Source organism: Chiloscyllium punctatum, chromosome 11 (genome assembly GCF_047496795.1).
Source record: "Chiloscyllium punctatum isolate Juve2018m chromosome 11, sChiPun1.3, whole genome shotgun sequence".
NCBI lineage: Eukaryota > Metazoa > Chordata > Chondrichthyes > Orectolobiformes > Hemiscylliidae > Chiloscyllium > Chiloscyllium punctatum.
In genome coordinates this window covers 98,194,730-98,216,775 of record NC_092749.1, presented here as the reverse complement: position 1 = coordinate 98,216,775, position 22,046 = coordinate 98,194,730, and the positions used below count along the sequence as shown (strand labels likewise).

The 22,046-nt window shown below is 45.4% G+C and overlaps 1 protein-coding gene across 1 annotated transcript in view; it reads right to left on the bottom strand.

Moving 5' to 3' along the window:
* Positions 1–22,046, bottom strand: part of esr1 (estrogen receptor 1) — a 309,880-nt gene that overhangs the window by 36,331 nt on the left and 251,503 nt on the right. The gene's annotated exons all lie outside the window — the stretch shown is intronic.

Here is a 22,046-nt window from a genome sequence, read left to right as displayed (position 1 = left end):
ACTGACCTAGTTTACTCAGGGTACAGGAGAGTGGGCTAATTTACTCTGCATATTACAGTCTGGGCTAATTTACCAAGGTTTTGCAGTCTGGCATAGTTTACTCACAGTATTGTAGATTGGGCTAGTTTACCCAGTGTATTGCAGTCTGAGATAGTTTACCAGGATATTTCAGCCTGGGTTAGTTTACTCAGGATATTGCAGTGTGGATTAGTTTACTCAGGGTAATACAGTCTGGGCTAGTTTGCCCAGGATATTGCTGTCTGGGATAGATTACTCAGGATATTGTAGTCTTGGCTAGTTTACTCAGGGTATAGTAGAGTGGGCTAGTTTACCCAGGGTATAGTTGAGTGGGCTAGTTTACCCAGGATATAGCAGTGTGAGCGAGCTTACTCAGGGTATTGTAGACTGGGATAGTTCACCCAGGGTATTGCAGTCTGGGCTAGTTACCAAGGTTTTGCAGTCTGGCCTAGTTTACCCAGAGTATTGTACACCGGGCTAGTTTACCAAGAGTACAGTAGAGTGGGCTAGTTTACCCAGGATATTGCAGTCTGGGTTATTTTACTCAGGATATTGCAGTGTGGACTAGTTAACTCAGGGTAATACAGTCTGGGCTCGTTTGTCCAGGATACTGCTGTCTTGGCTGGTTTTCTCAGGATATTGTAGTCTTGGCTAGTTTACTCAGAGTATAGTAGAGTGGGCTAGTTTACCCAGGGTATAGTTGAGTGGGCTAGTTTACCCAGGGTATTGTACACTAGGCTAGTTTACCCATGGAATAGTAGAGTGGGCAAGTTTACCTAGGGTATTGTACATTGGGCTAGTTTACCCAGAGTATCGTAGAGTAGGCTAGTTTACCCAGGGTATTGTACACTGGGCTAGTTTACCCAGGAATAGCAGAGTGGGTTATTTTACACATCATATTGTACACTGGGTAGTTTTTCCAGGGTATATCTGAGTGGGCTGGTTTACCCAGGATATAGTAATGTGGGCAAGCTTATTGTAGACAGGGATAGTTCACCCAGGGTATTGCAGTCTGGGCTATTTTACTCAGGGTATTGTACACTGACCGAGTTTACTCTGGATACAATAAAGTGGGCGAGTTTACTCAGCTTATTGCAGTCTGGGCTAGTTTACCCAGGGTGTTAGTGGGCAAGCTTACTCAGGAAATATTGCAGTCTGGGCGAGTTACCAAGGTTTTGCAATCTGGCCGAGTTTACTCACGGTATTGTACACTGGGCTAGTTTACTCAGGGTATGGCAGTGTGAACTAGTTTAATCAGGATAATACAGTCTGGGCTAGTTTGCCCAGGATATTGCTGTCTTGGCTAGTTTAGCCATGATATTGTAGACTTGGCTAGTTTACTCACAGTATAGTAGAGTGGGCTAGTTTAACTCGGGTATTGTACACTGGGCTAGTTTACCCAGAGTATAGTAGAGTAGGCTAGTTTCCCAGGGAATTGTACATTGGGCTAGTTTACCCAGGGTTTGGAAGAGGAGGCTAGTTTACCCAGGGAATAGTAGAGTGGACTATTTTAGCAGTGTATTGTACACTGGGTAGTTTTCCCAGGGTATACTTGAGTGGGCCAATTTACCCGGGATATAGTTGAGTGGGTATTGTAGACTGAGATAGTTCACCCAGGGTATTGCAGTCGGGGCTGGTTTACTCAGGGTATTGCACACTGACCTAGTTTACTCAGGGTACAGTAGAATGGGCTAGTTTACTCAGTATATTGCAGTCTGGGCTCATTTACCCAGGATGTTGATGGGCAAGTTTCCTCAGAAAATATTGCAGTCCGGGCTCGTTTACCAAGGTTATTGGAGTCTGGGCTACTTTAGCAAGGTTTTGCAGTCTGGCCTAGTTTACTCACGATATTGTACACTGGGCTAGTTTACCCCAGTACTGGATTAGTGGTGCTGGAAGAGCACAGCAGTTCAGGCAGCATCCAACGAGCAGATTTCGCTGCTCGTTGGATGCTGCCTGAACTGCTGTGCTCTTCCAGCACCATTAATCCAGTATTTGCTTTCCAGCATCTGCAGTCATTGTTTTTACCTCCTAGTTTACCCAGTGTATTGCAGTCTGAGATAGTTTACACAGGATATTCCAGCCTGTGTTAGTTTACTCAGGATATTGCAAGCTGGGCTAGTTTACTCAGAGAATTGCAGTCAGGGATAGTAGTTTACTCAGGATATTGCAGTCTGGGCTAGTTTACCCAGGGTATAGTTGAGTGGGTTAGTTTACCCAGGGTATTGTACACTGGGCTAGTTTACCAAGGGTACAGTAGAGTGAGCTGGTTTACCCGGGATATTGCAGTCTGGGCTATTTTATTCAGGATATTACAGTCTGCTGTGCTTTACCCTGGTTACTGCAGTCTGGGCTAGTTTACACACGGTAGTACAGTCTGGGCTAGTTTACTCAGGTTAATACAGTCTGGGCTAGTTTGTCCAGGATATTGCAGTCTTGGCTAGTTTACTGAGGGTATAGTAGAGTGGGCTAGTTTACCCTGGGTATAGTTGAATGGGCTCGTTTACTCAAGGTATTGTAGTCTGGGCTAGTTTACTCACAGTATTGCACTGGGCTCGTTAACTCAGAACATTGCAGTCTGGGCCTGTTTTCCCAGGATATTGCAGGGTAAAAACAAGGACTGCAGATGCTGGAAACCAGATTGTAGATTAGAGTGATGCTGGAAAAGCACAGCAGTTCAGGCAGCATCCGAGGACCAGGAAAAAGCTCTTCAACAGGAATTTATTCCTGATGAAGGGCTTTTTCCCGAAACATCGATTTTCCTACTCCTCGGATGCTGCCTGAACTGCTGTGCTTTTCTAGCACCACTCTAATCTAGAACCAGGATATTGCAGTTTGGGCTCATTTTCCCAGGATATTGCAGTCTGGGCTAGTTTACCCAAGGAATAATAGAGTGGGCTAGTTTACCCAGGATATTGCAGTCTGGGCTATTTTACTCAGGATATTACAGTCTGCTGTGTTTTACCCAGGTTACTGCAGTCCGGGCTAGTTTACACAGGATATTGCAGTCTGGGCTAGTTTACTCACAGTATTGTACACTGGGCTAGTTTACTCAAGGTATTGCAGTGTGGACTAGTTTACTCAGGGTATTACAGTCTGGGCTAGTTTACTCAGGGTATTACAGTCTGGGCCAGTTTGCCCAGGATATTGCTGTCTGGGATAGATTACTCAGGATTTTGTAGTCTTGGCTAGTTTACTCAGGGTATAGTAGAGTGGGCTAGTTTACCCAGGGTATAGTTGAATGGGCTAGTTTACCCAGGGTATAGTTGTGTGGGCTAGTTTACCTAGGGTATTGTACACTGGGCTAGTTTACCAAGGGTACAGTGGAGTGGGCTACTTTACCTATGGAATTGTACACTGGGCTAGTTTATCCCGGGTATCGTAGTGTAGGCTAGTTTACCCAGGGAATAGTAGAGTGGGCTATTTTATGCTGTATATTATACACTGGGTAGTTTTCCCAGGGTGTACTTGAGTGGGCTAGTTTACCCAGGATATAGCAGTGTGGGTGAGCTTACTCAAGGTATTGTAGACTGGGATAGTTTACCCAGCGTATTGCAGTCTGGGCTAGTTTACTCAGGGTCTTGCAGTCTGTGCTAGTTTACCCAGAGTATTGCAGTCTGGGCTAGTTTATGCAGGTTATTGCAGTCTGCGCTGTATTACACAGGGTATTACAATCTGCTGTGGTTTTCCGAGGTTACCGAAGTCTGGGCTAGTTTACCCAGGGCATTGCAGTCTGGGCTGGTTTACTCAGGGTATTGCAGTTTAGGCTGGTTTGCCCAGGATATTGCAGTCTTGGCTAGTTTACTCAGCCTATTGTAGAGTGAGCTAGTTTACCCAGGGTATAGTTGAGTAGGCTAGTTTACCCAGGGGTATTGTACACTGGGCTAGTTTACGAAGGGTACAGTAGAGTGGGCTAGTTTACCCAGGATAGAGTAGAGTAGGCTAGTTTACCCAGGGTATTGAACATTGGGTTAGTTTACCAGGGTATTCTTGAGTGGGCTAGTTTACCCAGGATAGAGTAGAGTAGGGTAGTTTACCCAGGGTATTGAACATTGGGTTAGTTTACCAGGGTATTCTTGAGTGGGCTAGTTTACCCAGGACATTGTACACTTTGCTAGTTTATCCAGGGTATACTTGAGTGGGCTAGTTTACCTGGGATATAGTAGTGTGGATGAGCTTACTCAGGGTATTGCAGACTGGGATAGTTTACCCATGGTATTGCAGTCTGGGCTAGTTTACTCAGGGTATTGTGCACTGACCTAGTTTACTCAGGGTATAGCAGAGTTTCTTCAGGGTAGTGCAGTCTGGGCTAGTTTACCCAGGGTGTTGATTTCTGGGCTAGTTTACCCAGGTTATTGGAGACTGGGCTAGTTTACCAAGGTTTTGCAGTCTGTCCTAGTTTACTCAGGGTATTGTACACTGGGCTTGTTTACCCAATGTATTGCAGTCTGAGATAGTTTACACAGGATATTTCAGCCTGGGTTAGTTTACTCAGGGTAATGCAAACTGGGCTAGATTACTCAGAGAATTGTAGTCTGGGCTAGTTTACTCATGGTAGTGCAGTCTGGGCTAATTTACACAGGATATTGCAGTCTGGGCTAACTTATCCAGGGTATTGCAATCTGGGTGAATTTACATAGGAAACATTGTAGTCTGGGCAAGTTTACCCAGGGTATTGCATTCTGAGCTCATTTACTCAGGGTATTGCAGTCTGGGCTAGTTTACTCAAGATATTGCTGTCTTGGTTAGTTTGCCCAGGTATAGTAGAGTGGACTAGTTTTCCCTGTGAATACAAGCGTGGGCGGGTTTACCCAGGGTAGGGCAGTCTTGGCCACACCCTCCCGTGACCACCTTTCAGCACAAGTGTAACAAAGCCTGTGGAACCAGCTTTGGTCTGTACAGCCAGCAATGGGCTCATCCTGAGAGTCATTCTTCTGTGTGAGGAACCACTGACGATAATATGGTTTTGCAGTCTGGGCTAGTTTACTCAGGGTATTGCAGTCTGGTCAGGTTTACTCAAGGTACAACAGTCTGGGCTAAGTTGCACAGGGTATTATGGGTGGCACGGTGGCACAGTGGTTAGCACTGCTGCCTCATAGCGCCAGAGACCTGGGTTCAATTCCCACCTCAGGCAACTGTCTGTGTGGAGTTTGCACATTCTCCCCGTGTCTGCATGGGTTTCCTTCAGGTGCTCTGGTTTCCTCCAAAAAATGTGCAGGTTAGGTGAATTGGCCATGCTAAATTGCCCATAGTGTTAGGTGAGGGGGTAAATGTAGAGGAATGGGTGGGCTGCTCTTCAGAGGGTTGGTGTGGACTTGTTGGGCTGAAGGGCCTGTTTCCACAGTGTAAGTAATCTAATCTAATTGCATTTTGGGCTAGTTTACTCAAGGTATTGCAGTCTGGGCTAGTTTCTCCAGAGTATTACAGTCTGGGCTCGTTTACTCAGGATACTGCATACTGGGCTAGTTTACCAAGGGTATTGTACACTGGACTAGTTTACTCCAGGTATAGTAGAGTGGGCTAGTTTACCCAGGGTTTTGTACACTGGGCTAGTTTACCCAGGGTATTGTACACTAGACTAGTCTACCCAGGGTATAGTTGAGTGGGGTAGTTTACCTGGAGAATAGTAGAGTGAGTGGGTTTACCCAGGGTATTACAGTCTGGGCTAATTTACTCAGGCTATTGCAGTCAGGGCTAGTTTACCCAGGGCATTGCAGTCGGGGCTAGTTTACCCAGGGTATTACAGTCTGGGCTAGTTTACTCAGGCTATTGCAGTCGGGGCTAGTTTACCCAGGGTATAGTGGAGTGGGCTAGTTTTCCCAGCATAAACTAGTGTGGGCCATTTTACCCAAGGTAGGGTAGTCTTGGCCATTCCCTCCCGCGACCACCTTTTAGCACAAGGATAACAGAGCCTGTGGAAACCGCTTTGGTCTGTACAGCCAGCTATGGGCTCACCCTGAGAGTGGAAAAGAGTCATTCTTCTGTGTGAGGAACCACTGATGATCATATGGTTTTGCAGTCTGGGCTAGTTTACTCAGGGTATTGCAGTCTAGGTGAGTTTAGTCAGGATATTACAGCCTGGGCTAGTTTACCCAGAGTCTTACAGTCGGGGCAAGTTTACTCGGGCTATTGCAGTCTTGACCAGGTGACCCAGGATATTGATGTCTGGGCGAGTTTACTCAGGAAATATTGCAGTCTGGGCTATTTTATTCAGGATATTGCAGTCTGGGCTAGTTGACACAGGGTATTGCAGCTTGGGGCAGTTTACCCTGAGTATTGCAGTCTGTGATAGTTTACTCACAGTATTGCAGTCTGGGTAAATTTACCCAGGGTATTGCAGTCTGGGCTAGAATACCCAGGGAGTTGGGTTGGTTTACCTAGGGAATAACAGTCTGGGCTAATTTACCCAGGGTATTGCATTTTGGGCTAGTTTACTCAAGGTATTGAAGTCTGGGCTAGTTTCCCAGGAGTATTGCAGTCTGAGCTAGTTTATTCAGGATATTGTAGTCTGGGCTAGTTTACTCAGGATATTGCAGTCCAGGCTAGTTTACCCTGGGGAATGCAGTCTCGGACAGTTTACCCAGGGTATTGCAGTCTCGGCTAGTTTACTCAGGATATTGCTGTCTGGGCTAGTTAACTCAGGCTATTGCAGTCTGGGCTAATTTACCCAGGGTATTGCAGTCTGGGCTAGTTTACTCAGGGTATTGCTGTCTGGGCTAGTTCCTCAGGATATTGCAGTCTGGGCTAGTTTACTCAGGGTATTGCTATCTGGGTTAGTTTCCTCAGGATATTGCTGTCTGGGCTAATTTACCCAGAGTATTGCAGTCCGGACTTGTTTACTCAGGGTATTGCAGTCTGGGCAGTACACCCAGGGTATTACAGCCTGGGCAGATTTACCTAGGGTATTGCAGTCCGGGTTAGTTTACTCAGGGTATTGCAGTCTGGGCTAGTTTTCTAGTGATATTGCAGTCTGGGCTAGTTTGCCTAGGATATTGTAGTCTTGACTAGTTTTCTCAGGGTATAGTGAGTGGGCTAGTTTACCCAGGGTATAGTTGAGTGGGCTAGTTTACCAAAGGTACAGCAGCGTGGGCTAGTTTACCCAGGGAATTGTACACTGGGTTAGTTTACCCAGGGTATACCTGAGTTGATTCAGGATATTACAGTCTGAGCTAGTTTACTCACGGCCTTGTAGTCTGGGCTAGTTTACCCAGGGTATTGCAGTCTGGTTAGTTTACTCAGGGCATTGCCATCTAGGCTAGTTTATTCTGGAAATATTGCATTCTGGGCTAGTTGACTCAGGGTATTACAGTCTGGCCTTATTTACTCACGGCATTGCAGTCTGGGCTAGTTTACTCAGGGTATTACACTCTGGGCACATTTACCCAGGGTATTGCAGTCTGGACTGGTTTATTCAGGGTATTGTAGTCTGGACTAGTTTACTCAGGATATTGCTTTCTGAGCTAGTTTACTCAAGATATTGCAATCTGTGCTAGTTTACCCAGGGTATAACAGTCTGGGCTAATTTACCCAGAGTATTGCGTTTGGGCTAGTGTACTCAGGATGTTGCAGTCTGTGTTAATTTACCCAGGGTATAGTAGAGTGGACTAGTTTACTCAGGATATTGCAGTCTGGGCTAAATTACTCAGGAAATATGGCAGTCTGGGCGAGTTTACCCAGGGTATTACAGTCTGGGCTAGTTTCCCCAGAGTATTGCAGTCTGGTCTTGTTTACTAAGGATATTGCTGCCCGGGCTAGTTTATTCAGGAAATATTACATTCTGGGCTAGTTTACCCAGGGTATTGTAGTCTGGGCTAAGTTACTCAGGAAATATGGCAATCTGGGCTAGTTTACTCAAGGCATTGCCGTCTGGGCTAGTTTACCCATGGTATTGCAGTCTGGGCTAATTTACTCAGGATATTGTAATCTGTGTTAGTTCACTTTGGGTATTGAAGACTGGGCTAGTTTACTCAGGATATTGCTGTCTGAGCTTGTTTACTCAAGATATTGCATTCTGGGCTAATTTCCTCAGGATATTGTAATCTGTGCTAGTTCACTCAGGGTATTGAAGTCTGGGCTAGTTTACTCAGGATATTGCAGTCTGGACTGGTTTATTCAGGGTATTACACTCTGGGCACGTTTACCCAGGGTATTGCAGTCTGGACTGGTTTATTCAGGGTATTGTAGTCTGGGCTAGTTTACGCAGGATATTGCTTTCTGAGCTAGTTTACTCAAGATATTGCAATCTGTGCTAGTTTACCCAGGGTATAACAGTCTGGGCTAATTTACGCAGAGTATTGCGTTTTGGGCTAGTGTACTCAGGATGTTGCAGTCTGTGTTAATTTACCCAGGGTATAGTAGCGTGGACTAGTTTACTCAGGATATTCCAGTCAGAGCTGGTTTACTCAGAATATTGCAGCCTGAGCTTGTTTACCCGGGGTCTTGCATTCTGGGCTAGTTTACCCAAGTTATAACAGTCTGGGCTAATTTACCCAGGGTTTGCATTCTGGGCTAGTTTACACAGGATATTGCAGTCTGGGTTAGTTTACCCAGGGTATAGTAGAGTGGACTAGTTTTCCCTGCGTACACTAGTGTGGTTGGGTTTGCCCAGGGTAGGGCAGTCTTGGCCACACCCTCCCGTGACCACCTTTTAGCAGAAGTGTAACAGAGCCTGTGGAAACCGCTTTGGTCTGTACAGCCAGCTATGGGCTCACCCTGTGAGTGGAAAAGAGTACTTCTTCTGTATGAGGAACCACTGATGATCATATGGCTTTGCAGTCTGGGCTAGCTTACTCAGGATATTGCTAGTTTACCCAGGGTATAACAGTCTGGGCTAATTTACCCAGGGTATTGCATGTTGGGCTTGTTTACTCAGGGTATTAGATTAGATTACTTACAGTGTGGAAACAGGCCCTTCGGCCCAACAAGTCCACACCGCCCCGCCGAAGCGTAACCCACCCATACCCCTACATCTACATTTACCCCTTACCTAACACTATGGGCAATTTAGAATGGCCAATTCACCTGGCCTGCACATCTTTGGACTGTGGGAGGAAACCGGAGCACCCGGAGGAAACCCACGCAGACACGGGGAGAACGTGCAAACTCCACACAGTCAGTCGCCTGAGGCGGGAATTGAACCCGGGTCTCAGGCGCTGTGAGGCAGCAGTGCTAACCACTGTGCCACTGTGCCGCCCACTGTCTGGGCAAGTTTCCCCAGAGTGTTGCAGTCTGGGCTAGTTTATTCAGGGTACTCTAGTCTGGGCTGGTTTACTCACTGCATTGCAGTCTGGGTTGGTTTACCCAGGGTATTTCAGTCTAGGCTAAATTACTCAGGACATTGCAGTGCGGGCTAGTTTACCCAGTATATTGCAGTCTGTGCTAGTTTAATCAGGGTATTACAGTCTGGGCATGTATACGCAGGGAATTATAGTCTGGGCAAGTTTACTCAGGATATTGTCGTCTGTGCTAGTTTACTCAGGGTATTGAAGTCTAGGCTAGTTTACGCAGGCAACTGCAGCCTGGGCTAGTTTACCCAGAGTATTGCAGTCTGGGCTAGTTTACTCAGGATATTGCAGTCTGGGCTAGGTTACCCAGGTTATAACAGTCTGGGCTAATTTACCCAGGATATTGCATTTTGGGCTAGTTTACTAAGGATATTGCTGTCTGGGCTTGTTTACTCAGGTTATTGCTGTCTGGGCTAGTTTACTCATGGTATTGCAGTCTGGGCTAATTTACTCAGGAAATATGGCAATCTGGGCTAGTTTACCCAGGGTACTGCAGTCTGGGCTAGTTTACCCAGGGTATTGCATTTTTGGCTAGTTTACTCAGGGTATAACAGTCTGGGCTAATTTACTCAAGGTATTGCAGTCTGGGCTCCTTTACTCAGGGTATTACAGTCTGGGCAAGTATATGCAGGGAATTGTAGTCTGGGCTAGTTTATTCAGGATATTGTCGTCTGTGCTAGTTTACTCAGGGTATTGAAGTCTAGGCTAGTTTACGCAGACAACTGCAGCCTGGGCTAGTTTACCCAGAGTATTGCAGTCTGGGCTAGTTTACTCAGGATATTGCAGTCTGGGCTAGGTTACCCAGGTTATAACAGTCTGGGCTAATTTACCCAGGATATTGCATTTTGGGCTAGTATATTCAGGATATTGCAGTCTGGGATCGTTTACTCAGGAAATATTGCATTCTGGGCTAATTTACTCAGGAAATATGGCAATCTGTGCTAGTTTACTCAGGGTATTGCCGTCTGGGCTAATATACTCAGGATATTGCAGTCTGGGCTAGTTTACTCATGGTATTGCCATCTGGGCTAGGTTATTTAGGAAATATTGCATTCTGGGCTAGTTTACCCAGGATGTTGCAGTCTGGGCTTGTTTACTCAGGGTATTGCATTTTTGGATAGTTTACTCAGGGTATTGCAGTCTGGGTTAACTTACCCAGGGTATTGCAGTCTGGGCTAGTTGCCTCAGGGTAAAAATCCTCTACATTGGGGAGATTGGGCGCCTCCTAGCAGAGCGCTTTAGGGAACATCTCCGGGACACCCGCACCAAACAACCACACCGCCCCGTGGCCCAACATTTCAACTCTCCCTCCCACTCTGCCGAGGACATGGAGGTCCTGGGCCTCCTTCACCGCCGCTCCCTCACCACCAGACGCCTGGAGGAAGAACGCCTCATCTTCCGCCTCGGAACACTTCAACCCCAGGGCATCAATGTGGACTTCAACAGTTTCCTCATTTCCCCTTCCCCCACCTCACCCTAGTTCTAAACTTCCAGCTCAGCACTGTCCCCATGACTTACCCTACCTGCCTATCTTCTTTTCCACCTATCCACTCCACCCTCTCCTCCCTGACCTATCACCTTCATCCCCTCCCCCACTCACCCATTGTACTCTATGCTACTTTCTCCCCACCCCCACCCTCCTCTAGCTTATCTCTCCACGCTTCAGGCTCATTGCCTTTATTCCTGATGAAGGGCTTTTGCCCGAAACGTCAATTTCGAAGCTACTTGGATGCTGCCTGAACTGCTGTGCTCTTCCAGCACCACTAATCCAGAATCTGGTTGCCTGAGGGTATCACAGTCTGTGCTAGTTTACTCAGGATATTGCAGTCTGGGATAGTTTGCCCAGGGTATTGCAGTGTGTGTTAATTTACCCAGAATATTGCAGTCTGGGCTAGGTTACTCAGGGTCTTGCAGCCTGGGCTAGTTTACCCAGAGTATTGTACTTTGGCTAGTTTACCCAGGGGATTGTACACTGGTCTAGTATACCAGAGTATAGTAGCGTGGACTGTGCTAATTAACCCAGGGTATTGTACACTGGAGTAGCATACCCAGGGTAAAAACAATGACTGCAGATGCTGAAAACCAGATTCTGGATTAGTGGTGCTGGAAGAGCACAGCAGTTCAGGCAGCATCCAAGTAGCTTCGAAATTGACGTTTCGGGCAAAAGCCCTTCATCAAGCTGCTCGTTGGATGCTGCCTGAACTGCTGTGCTCTTCCAGCACCACTAATCTAGCATACCCAGGGTACAATAGAGTGGGCTAGTTTTCCCAGGGTATAGTAGATTGGGCTAGTTTATCCAGGATGTAGCAGAGTGGGCTAGTTAACCAGGGTGTAGTGGATGGGCTGGTGTATCTGGGATATAGTGGAGTCGCCTACTTTACCCAGGTTATTGTACACTGGGCCAGTTTACCCACGTTATCGTTAAATGGTCTAGTTTACCCAGGATACTGTACATTGAGGTAGTTTACTTAGAGTATAGTAGATTGGGCTAGTTTACCCAGGGTTTTGTACACTGAGGTAGTTTACTCAGGGTATAGTAGATTGGGCTAGTTTACCCAGGGTATAGTAGAGCGGGCTATTTACCCAGGGTACACTGGAGTGGGCTAGTTTACTCAGGGTGTAGTAGTCTGGACTAGTTTACTGAGAGTGTTATAGTCTGGGCTAGTTTATCCAGGGTATTATCGGCTGGTGGGGGGTGAAGAGTGGAATTTACCCAGTGTATTGTAGAGTGGGCTTGTCTGTTATAAGCTATTCCCATCTTAGTTAAGAGGTTCACAATTTACCCTCTGAGTTAAATGATTTGAATCATGCTGTCGTGGTGAAGTGATACAGGTTATTTTTGATAGGGTTAGATGGCCCAGATGATTCTCATCTGAAGTAGAGTTTCCAGTTCTTGTCAGTTAAATAGCCTAGGTTACCATAACCTAGCCTGAGACTGAGGTTACTGTGGTGTGGGTTCTGTTACCCTGGATTCTGTAGTCAGTGTTGGAGTGACCAAGATCCTTGTAGTCTGGGTTAGATGACCTGCATTATTATAGTCTCGACTAGGAGTCCTGTGATTATTGGAATTTCTGTTGCAATTGGGTTTGTAATAGCCTGACCAAGTGGCCATGGTTCATTGTGGTTTGTATTAAGAGACCAGAGTTCTGATGAAGAGTCATTGACTCAGTCTGGTATTTTTGTCCCTTACTCCTTGGATGCTGCCAGACGTGCTAAATATCTACAGCACTTTCTGTTTTATTTCTGGGTTGTTATAGTCTGGACAAGGTGACCCTGTTCTCCAATCCTCCCAAAAGAAAACTTACAAAATTCCCTTTTCCAGCAGATTTCATTGGGTGATAATGAAAAGTGTAATATTAGCTATTGAGTTGTATAGGACTCCAACAGCAGACTTTCCTCAATACTCCAGGGTGGCCACCGGGGTTATGCAAGTTATGTAATTTCATCCACATGAAACATAGAAACAAGGAGGCCATTTAGCCCTTCGAGCCTGAGCACCAATCAATATGATCGTGGTTGATCCTCTATCTTAATGCTATACTTTCGGTTTCTCTCCACACCACATTTAAAATAGAAACATTCATCTATCCCATCGCAGACTTGTTATAGCACAGAAGGAGACTATTCGGCCTATTGTGCCTGTAACCTCGTGACAACCTCCTGCCTTTCCCCCCATGTCTTTGTGCACCATTCCTAGCCAAAAAAATACACCCAATCCCCTCTTGATTCTCTCAATTGGACCTGTGTCCACCACATTTCTAAACAGTGCATTCCACACCCAAACTACTTGTGACATGAAAACGTCTTTCTTTCTCATTTCACCTTTCCTTCACTTCCACATCAATTTCAATCAATTTTTCTTTCTCGAGCGGGAACATCGTCTCTCTCTCTGTCCAGCCTGGTCAAGATTTTGAAAATGTCGATCAAATCTCCTCTCAGCCTCAAAGTAAAAAAAAGTGTTCCTCATCTCAGTCCTACGTGATGAAGGGCTTTTGCCCAAAAACATTGAGTCTGCTGCTCCTCAGATGCTGCCTGACCTGTTGTGCTTTTCCAGCACCACACTCTCAATTCTGATCTCCAGCACGTGCAGTCCTCACTTTCACTCAGTATTCCCCGGTCTACTCCATATCTTGACACTTTGATCCCTGGTTCCAGTCTTTTCCGCCCTGAGGAATATCCTCCCTTCATCCAGTATATCCAGCCTTGTTAGAATTTTATGCATCTCAATCATAACCCCTCATTAATCAAAATTCTCATGAATAAAGGCCCAGTCAAACCAATCTCTTCTCTTGGGACAGTCCTGCCATCCCCAGTATCAGCCCAGTGAACCTCCACTGTGCTCCCTCTGTGGCAAATAAATCTTTTCTTAGATAGGGAGACTAAAACTGCGTGCAATACTCCCTTTGTGCTCTCACCGAGGCCTCACATAATTGCAATAAGACATCTCTAGCTTTGACAAAGAGTCAGTTAGACTCGAAACGTCAGCTGTTTTCCCTCCTTACAGATGCTGCCAGACCTGCTGAGATTTTCCAGCATATTCTCTTTTGGTTTCGGATTCCAGCATCCGCGGTAATTTGCTTTTTTCTCTAGCTCTAAACTTAATTGGCAGAGGGATGGGAACGTAGGCAATGAATCAGAGGAAGGATAATCAACCGAAAAGAACAAAACACAGAAAGGGGAATAAAAGAACTGACAGGCAAAGGAATCAAACAAGACCACAGGAGAAAATAATGGGAATGGGACAAGGAATGTTAAAAACACCACTCTTGGGACTTTGTATTTAAATGCACAGAGCATTTGAAGTAAAGTGGATGAACTAATCATGCAAATAGATGTAACCAGATCTGATATTATTGGGATTATGGAGACAGGGCTGCAGGGTGACCGGAGGTGGGAACTGAACATCCAGGGGAACTCGGTATTTCAGAAGGACAGACAAAAAGGAAAAGGTGATGGATTTGCATTATTGGTTTAAAAGGATGTAAAGACAATATTGAGGAAAGATTTTGGCTTAGAATATGTGTGGGTAGAATTGAGAAATACGAAGGGGGCAAAAAACATTAGTGGGGTCGGAATGTCGACCACCAAACTGTAGTGGTGAGGTCAGGAATGGCATTAAACAGGAAATCAGAGATATAAGCAGTAAAGGAACATCTGTAATTATCTGCATATAGATTGGGTGAATCTAATTAGTCCCAAGACTGGATAGGAAGATTTCCTAGAATGTATACGAGATCAGTTTCGAGATCAATACATTGAGGAACCAATGAGAGAACATGTCATCTTATGCAAATAAGCAAGGAATAATTGGCAATGTAATTATGAGATACCTCTTGGAGATCAGTGATCACAAGATGATGGAATTCGTCATCAAGGTGGAGAATGAGGTAGTTGATTCTGATACTAGGGTTCTGAGTTTTAATAAGGGAATCGGTGATGGTATGAGGCATGAATTGGCAATGATGAATTGGGAAATGTTACTGAAAGGAATGACAGTGGATTGGCAATGGCAAACATTTGAAGAGCGGATGGGTGAACTAGAAACATTATTTTCCTGTCTGGTGCAAGAGAGAAAAGAAAGCAGCCGCTAAGCCATTGTTTACGAGGGAAGTTAGAGGTAGCATTAGATGCAATGAAGAGGCATGCAAATTGGCTAAAAACAAAGAACCTGAGGATTGGGAACAGTTTAGATATAAGCAAAGGAAGACCATGGGTTTGATTAAGAAGGGGGAAATAAAGTATGAAAGTAAGTCTGTGGGGATCATAAGAACTGACTGCACATGTTTCTATAGGTATGCATAAACAAAAATATTGGTGAAAATTAATGTAGGTCCCCTACGGTCAGAAATGAGTGGATTTATAATAGGGACCGAAGGAATGGCTGAAGAACTAAATTCTAATACTTTGCTTCTGTCTTCACAAAGGAAGACATGAATAGCATGCCAGAAATGATGGGCAATGCAGGGAGAGGGAAGAATTGAAACAATCTGATTTAATAGAGGAATGGTGTTAGAGAAATTGACGGGATTCAAAGCCTCACATTCTGAAGGCCTAATAACCTATATACTGGAAGAGCTAAGGAAACAGTCCGAGAAATAGTGGATGCATTGGTGGTCACCTTCAAGATTCTTTGGACTGTGGAACAGTTCCTAAAGATTGGAAGGTAGTTAATGTAACCCCACTCTTTAAAAAGGGAGGTGGAGAAAACAGGGAGCTACAGACCAGTGAGTCTGACTTTGGCTTTGGGGAAAATGTTTAAGTCCATTATCAAGGATTTTATAGCAGAGCATTTAGAAAACCAAGATAGAATCAGACACAGTCAACATGAATTTACAAAAGGGAAATCATGTTTGACAAATCCACTGGAATTCTTCGAGGATGTAACTTGTAGAGGTGATCAGGGGGAGCAAGTGGATACGGTTTATTGGGACTTTCAGAAGGCTTTTGACAAAGTCCCACATTAGAGAATCATGTCTAAAATTAAGGCATATTGGTTTGGGGGTAGTTTATCGAGATGAATAGAAAATTTGCAGACAGAAAACAGAGTAAATGGGTCATTTTTGAATGAAAGGCAGCCACTAAGGGGGCCAGGACCCTAGCTATTCGTAGTAGATGTTAATAATTCAAATGAGGGAACCAAATGTAATGACTCAAATTTGCAGATAACACACAGCGTGGTGGAAGGGTGAGCTGTGAAGAGGATGCAAACATGTTGCAGGCTGAGTGAGTGGGCAAAGTTAAATATCACACAACACCAGGTTATAGTCCAATAGGTTCAATTGGAAGCACTAGCTTTCAGAGTGCTGCTCCTTCATCAGATGGTTGTAGAGTATAAGATCATAAGACACAAAATTTATAGCAAAAAAATTACAGTGTCATACAGTGATATATTGAACAACCCTGGATTGTTAAGTCTTTCATCTTTTAGAACGGGTTGCAGGTTTCGGTTCATTAATATGCAAATCCCAAAACTTCTTTTAAGTCACTTTCTCGAGTTAACTTAAGGTTTTATAACAAAAGGTGCCATCTCAGCTCAGAGAATGCATCAAAGGTGTGAGGTTAGAGTCTGTGAGTATCCCAGACTTGAGTCAGAGTGGTTCTGTTATCAAAGTGGAATTTACAAAATATTACATGTACTGACTGTCTGCGTTGACTGTCTGCAGATTGTGCATTTTTGAGCAAAATAGAATGTATCAGTAAATATAATTCTGCAAATACAAATTCACCCCATAGACTTATAGGTGTCTGTGCATGACTGAGAGACAGAGAGTGTGTGCATGTGAGGGTGAATGTGAGTGTGAGTGCACATCAGAGAATGTGTGCTTGAATGTGTGAAAGCTTGGTAAAGTGTGTGTGTGAATGTGATGGAATATAAGCCTGTGAGAGGATGTGTGCGTGGATGACAGTGTGGGGTTGTGTGTGTGTGTCTGAAAGAAAGCGTGTGTATGAGAGAGGGTCTGTGTGAGTGCATGAGTATGTAAGAGTGTATGTATGTGTGCTTGTATGCATGTGAGAGTGTGTGAGCGCGTGTGCATGTGCATATGTGTGAGTGTGAGTGTATAGTGCAGTGGGGTCACCTGGAGTGTGACATGAAACCGGTTGAGGCCATCCCCATGGGTACCGAACTTGGCTATCAACCTCTGCTTGGCCACCTTGCGTTGTTGCCTGTCCTGAAGTCCACCTTGGAGGATGGTCACCTGAAGATCCGAGGCTGAATGTCCCTGTCCACTGAAGTGCTCCCTGACTGGGAGGGAACACTCCTGTCTGTTGATTATTGTGCAGTGTCCATTCATCCGTTGTCGTACCCTCTGCTTGGTTTCCCCAATGTATCATGCCTCAGGGCATCCTTGCCTGCAGCATATGAGATAGACAACGTTGGCCGAGTCATAGGAGTACCTGCCGTGTACACGGTGGGTGGTGTCCCCACAGGTAATGGTGGTATCCGGGCCAACAATCTGACACGTCTTGCAGTGGTTGCCGTGACAGGGTTGTACGGTGTTGTGGTCCATTTTGTCCTGAAGGCTGGGCACTTTGCTGTGAACAATGGTCTGTTTAAATTTTGGCGGTTGTTCAAAGGCAAGAAGTGGAGGCATAGGGAAGGTCTTGGCAAGGTGCTCACGTGCACACTCTCTCTCCCTCTCTCTCTCTCTCTCTCTCACATGGACGCGCACACATAGGTGAATTTGTATTTGCAGAATTATATTTGCAGATACATTCTATTTTGTTCAAAAATGCACAATCTGCAGGCAGTCAATGCAGGTAGTCAATCCATGCAATATTTTGTAAATTCCACTTTGGAAATAGAGCCAGTCTGACTCAAGATTGGGATACAGACAGACTCTGACCTCACACCTTTAATGCATTGTTTGAGCTGCGATGTCACCTTTTGTTATAAATCCTTAAATTATCTCGAGAAGATGCCTTAAAAGAAGTTCTTGGATTTACTTATTAATGAACCAAAACCTGCAACCCATTCCAAAACATGAACGACTTAACAATCCAGGGTTGTTCAATGTATCACTGTACGACTCTGTAATCTTTTGCTATAAATTTTGTGCCTTATGATCTTATACTACACAACCATCTGATGAAGGAGCGGTGGTCTGAAAGCTAGTGCTTCCAATTAAACCTGTTGGACTATAACCTGGTGTTGTGTGACTTTTAACTTTGTCCACCCCAGTCCAACACTGGCACCTCCACAACATGAGTGAACAACTGGCTGGCAGGTGCAGTATCAGGTGGATAAATGTGAGGTTATCCACAACGATAGCTGAAATAGGGAGGCAGATTATTGTTTGAATGGGTTTGAATTGAAAGCGGGGAACAGTCAACAAAACTTAGATGTCCTCATGTACCAGTCACTGAGAGTTAGCGTGCAGGTGCGGCAGGCAGTCAGAAAGGCAAACTGAATGTTGGCTTTCATAGCGAGAAGATTGGAATACAGGAACAAGGATGCCTTGCTGCAATTATACAGGACATTAATGAGACCACACCTGGAATATTATGTACGGGTTTCCTTTCTGAGGGAAGCGCTTCCTGTTATAGTGAGAGTGCAGTGGAGGTTTACCAAGTTGATTCCTGGGAATGACAGGACTGATGTACGAGGCGAGATTGAGTAGGTTAAGATCATTTTCGCTTGACTTGAGAAGAAAGGGGGGAGAATCTCACAAAAACTTGTCGAATTCTAACAGGACTAGGCAGGTTAGATGTAGGAAGGATGCTTCCGAAACTGGGGGAATTCAGAAACTGGATCATAATTTCAGGATAAGGGATAAAGACTTTAGGACTGAGATAAGGAGACATTTCTTTCACCCAGCAAGTAGTGAGCCTGTGGAACTCACTATCACAGATGGTGGTTGAGGCCAAACATTAAGCTTTCAAGAAGGAAGGAAATCTGTGGCTAAAGGGATCAAGGAATATGGTCTGGATTAGGGAATTGAGCTTGATGATCAGCCATGATATTTATGAATGGCATGACCTCAAGGGGTCAAATAGCTTATATCCTCTCCTTTATTCTATGTTTCTATGTAACTTAAATCCTATTGCAATTAAGGCAAATATACCATTTGGGGTGCACCTGATGCAGTAAGCTTAGGTTGGAAAAGAGGCAGATGAACCTCTGTCTCACCTGGTTTGGGGCCCTGGATGGAGGTGAGGGGGGTGGTGTACTGGCAGGTTTTGCAACTTTTGTGGTTGCAGGGGGAGGTACTGGTTGGGGAAAGGGCGGGGGGGGGGGGGGGGGGGGAGCGAGGTGGGGGGGCACTAATGAACCAAGACTGGAAAAGGGAACGGTCCTTGCAGAAGGCAGAGAGGGTGGGGAGGGAAAAATGTTCTTGGTGGTGGAGTCTAATTCGAGTTGGCAGAAGTGTTTAAGGATGACGCATTGGGTACGGAGACTGGTGGGGTGATAGGTGAGGACAAGAGGGATTCTGTCTACTGCGTTTAGAGGGGGGAGGGTTTAAAGTAGTGGACGGGGAATGGAGGAGGTGCGGTGGAGGGCTGTCTGGATGACAGAGGGGAGAGAAGGCACATTGTTCAAAATAGGTGGACATCTGGGATACTTTGGAGTGGAATGTCTCCTCATCTGAGCAGATGCTGCAGAGGTGGAGGAATTGAGAAAACAGGATGGAGTTCTTGCAGGATACTGGGTGGGAGGAGATGTAGTCCAGGTAGTTATGGGAGTCTGTGGGTTTATAGTAAGCGTCCATCTGTAGACTGTCACAGGAAATGGCTATGGGCACTCAGATGGGCCCTAGCTACGCCTGCCTCTTTATCGGCTATGTTAGTACCTACACAGGTACTGTGCCCCAACTCTTCTGCCGTTACATTGATGACTGTATCGGTGCAGGGTCCTTCACTCAGGCTGAACTGGAGCAGTTCATCAACTTTGCCCACAATGTCCACTTGGTCCATCTCGGACACCTCCTTCCACTTTCTTGACATCTCCAGGATGAAGGGCTTTTGACTGAATCTTCGATTCGCCTGCTCCTCGGATGCTGCCTGACCTGCTGTGTTTTTCCTGTTCTCTGTGAACAGGATCGAGGATCCTGAAGGCTGTGGTGCCGGCCTAATGTCTGGCTTCAGGATATCTCACCTGGGGCTGCAGAGGAACTTGGAGTGGGAGGGCCAGGCCCACTTGTCATGGTCTACAGAGGTACCACCGATATAGGTAGAAAGAGGAAACAGGTTCTACTGAGGAAATATGAGCAGCTTGGGGCTAACTTAAAAGCAGAACCAAAGTTGTAGAGTCATAGAGATGTCCAGCATGGAAACAGACCCTTCAGTCCAACCTGTCCATGCCGACCAGATATCCCAACCCAATCTAGTCCCACCAGCCAGCACCCAGCCCATATCCCTCAAAACCCTTCCTTTTCATATACCCTTCCAAATGCCTCTTAAATGTTGCAATTATACATGCCTCCACCACTTCCTCTGGCAGCTCATTCCATACCACCCTCTGCGTGAAAAAGTTGCCCCTTAGGTCTCTCTTATATCTTTCCCCTCTCACCCTAAACCTATGCCCTCTAGTTCTGGACACCCCGACCCCAGGGAAAAGACTTTGCCTATTTACCCTATCCCTGCCTCTCATAATTTCGTAAACCTCTATAAGGTCACCCCTCAGCCTCCGGAAAGCAAAGAGGTAATAATCTCTGGATTACTACCTGATCCATGATAAAATTGACACAGGGTCACCAAGGTTAAAGAGAGAAATGCATGGCTCAAAGGGTGGTGTGGGGGCAACAGGTTCAAATATATGGGACATTGACACCAGTACTGGGGAAGGAGGGAGCTGTTCTGATGGGACAGGATCCACTTGAATCATGCTGGGACCTGGGCTATGGATAGGGCTTTAAATTAAATAGAGTTGGGGTGGGTTCAGATACCTGGAAAGTTATGAAAAAGGTTACAGAGAGGAAGGGCTCTGTTGTAGTTAAATGCACACAGTAAATGAAGCAAGGTAAATGGGTTTGGAGCTCTGATTTATATTGGTCGGTACAATGTTGGGAGCTTTTGCCCGAAACGTCGATTTTCCTGCTCCTCGGATGTTGCCTGACCTGCCGTGCTTTTCCAGCACCACTCTAATCTAAACTCTGGTTTCCAGCATCTGCAGTCCTCACTTTTGCCTACGATGTTGTGTGAGTCTCAGAGATGTAGCTGTGAGGGGATCAGGGATGGGAATTAAGTATTTAAGGAAACATGTTTGATCGAAAGGACAGGTAGAAAGGCAGAGGGGGTGGGGTTGCCTTGTCGGTAAGAAATGAAATTAAATTGACAGGAGAGATGATGTCGAGTAGGAAGGTGCAGAATCTGTATGGGTGGAGTTGATGAACCGCAAATGAAAAACACCCTGATAGTTTTGTACAAGTCTCCTGGCAGTAGTCAGGATGAGGGGGCAAAAAATAAATCAGGAGACGGGGAAGGTATGTAAGAAGGGCACTATTACAATAATCATGGGGAGCTTCAATATGCAGGTGGGGTGAATCAGATTGGTGATGGATCTCAAGAAAAATAATTCATGGGAATGTCCATGAGGTTTTGTTTTGGAGCAGCTTGTGGTAGAGCCCCCTAGGGAACAGGCAATTCTATACTGAGGCAGACTTGTTAGGGAGCTTAAGGTGAAGGAATGCCTAGTGAGCAGAGTGAGCATCATATAATCGAATTTACCCTGCAGTTTGAGAGGGAGAAGTTCGAATCAGATGTGATGGTATTACAGTTGAGTGAAGGGAACTATAAAGTTCTGAGGGAGGGGTGGGCCAGATTTGATTGGAAGGGAAGAAAGACAGTGGAACAGCAATGGCAGGAGTTTCTGGGAGTAATTCAGGAGACCACAGCAGAGGTTCATCCCTAGGGAGAAGAAACATACTCAGGAGGATCAGGAGGACCCTGACCGACAAGAAAAGTGAGAGACATCATAAAAGTAAATAAAAAGCAAAGATTAGTGAGAAGCCAGAGAAGCTTTTAAAAACCAGCAGGGGACAACTGAAAAAGCAATAAGCAGGAAGAAGATAAAATATGAAGGTAAGCCAACTAGTAACATAAAAGATTGCATAAGAACTTTTCGGTATCTAAAAGCTAAGAGCGATACAAAAGTGGACATTGGACCGTTGGAACATGAGGTTGGAGAAATAGTAATGGGGAAAAGGAAATGGCAGAGGAACTGAATAGGTACTTTGCATCAGTTTTCACAGTGGAAGACATCAGCCCCATACAGGAAATTCAAGAGAGTCAGGGGGCAGAGGTGAA